At 30.7% G+C, this 1390-nt stretch overlaps 1 long non-coding RNA gene across 1 annotated transcript in view; it reads left to right on the forward strand.

Annotated features, from left to right (window-relative positions):
* The first annotated feature begins 822 nt into the window (after nucleotides 1-822).
* LOC111631358 overlaps nucleotides 823-1390 on the forward strand; it is an 18405-nt gene continuing 17837 nt past the window's right edge. The window contains exon 1 of the long non-coding RNA XR_002757687.1: nucleotides 823-864. This is a non-coding gene — a long non-coding RNA (uncharacterized LOC111631358). The remainder of the gene's footprint in view (nucleotides 865-1390) is intronic.

The following is a 1390-nucleotide window of genomic DNA, read 5'->3' on the forward strand; positions in this document are numbered from 1 at the left end:
TTCTTATTTATAATAATACTTGATGAAAAAATTGTACTATCGTATGCTGTTGACGTATGGTAACATAAGTAATAGTGTAAATATGAAAAACACATAAACAAATTTGTTATTAATTAACAAAACAATTTACAAATGGTCCATCTATCCCATATCACTATGGGAGTATGGATTACTTGGATCATGCTGTATGGGAGAGATAGGCCTACGAAAAATGGGAATAGGAATAAAACAAAACATTAGAGGAGAAGGTGGTATTATGGAACCACCCCATTTCGAACTGATAATAAAAAACGAACTGTAGCGGAATATAGACAGACATCCATAGCAAGGGGAAAACCCGTTTTACTTCAGTTAAACAGTTGTCCGCATTTAATCAGCAAATTTGTTTTTTTTTTCAAAATTCGCAAGTTTTGAATGCTAAGTGAATTTAATTATTTTTAAAATATAAATCGTGTAGTTGTAGGTTCACCGGTGCACATATTCCGTTCCAGAGACTTAGGGGTACATATTAATCTGAGTGATCTTCACGTTTTTAAAGTTTGGTGCCGACAGGAATTAAGTTAATCCAAGATGGAGATGCGTGAAATATGGACCCCATTGGCGCTTTTAATATGAAACCCAACTCCCCCGGTGTTCGGTATTACCAACAAATTCAAACCATAAAATAATGTTTTTACGTTTTATTTTATTTATGAAAACGTTTTTTTAATATAAATACTATCTTAACAAGAAATAAAATGTAAGATAACAACCGAAATAAACATTTTTTTTTTTCATGAAAAAAAAATATCGTCTGCTCACAAAATAGCGAAACTGAGCATGCGCGAAGTGAGAGTATCGTCTGGTAAAGTGAATAGTCTACAAGTAAGTTGAAACTTTTATGTTTATTTATTTGAAAAATAACAATAAATGTAGCAGTTGTAATAAATTGGCACACTGTTCTTGTGCCAATATTGAAGATAACCATTTTAATTTGTCCTTCTTGTAGTCTATACAAATAAACCTGATAGGTGGGGTAAGATGGCGCATTCACATATAAACTAAATTTAAAATATTAAATCATTTTTGCGTTAAAATACATTGGAATAAATGATTTTGTAATTACTTAACATTCTTTGTACTTTCCTATTTGTTTTTGGCTACATTAAAGCATTTTTTGAAAATATACAGTAAGGTTCCATATTACCACCCGATTTTCTCTAAGCCTACTTTCGGACTTTTTGTACAAAAGCCTTCAAAAACCATACTTATAGTTACACTAACGAAAAATCCAATTAGGAACATTTAGTTTAATAGTTACAAGTACTTTTTGCATAAAAAATGTGAGTGTAGTTATGATACCTTGTTTACAATTCACTAAAATGTAATTGGGGTTCCATAATACCACCTT

The sequence above is a fragment of the Centruroides sculpturatus genome, unplaced genomic scaffold (assembly GCF_000671375.1).
Source record: "Centruroides sculpturatus isolate CEXI.00-Female unplaced genomic scaffold, Cexi_2.0 scaffold392, whole genome shotgun sequence".
Taxonomy (NCBI): domain Eukaryota; kingdom Metazoa; phylum Arthropoda; class Arachnida; order Scorpiones; family Buthidae; genus Centruroides; species Centruroides sculpturatus.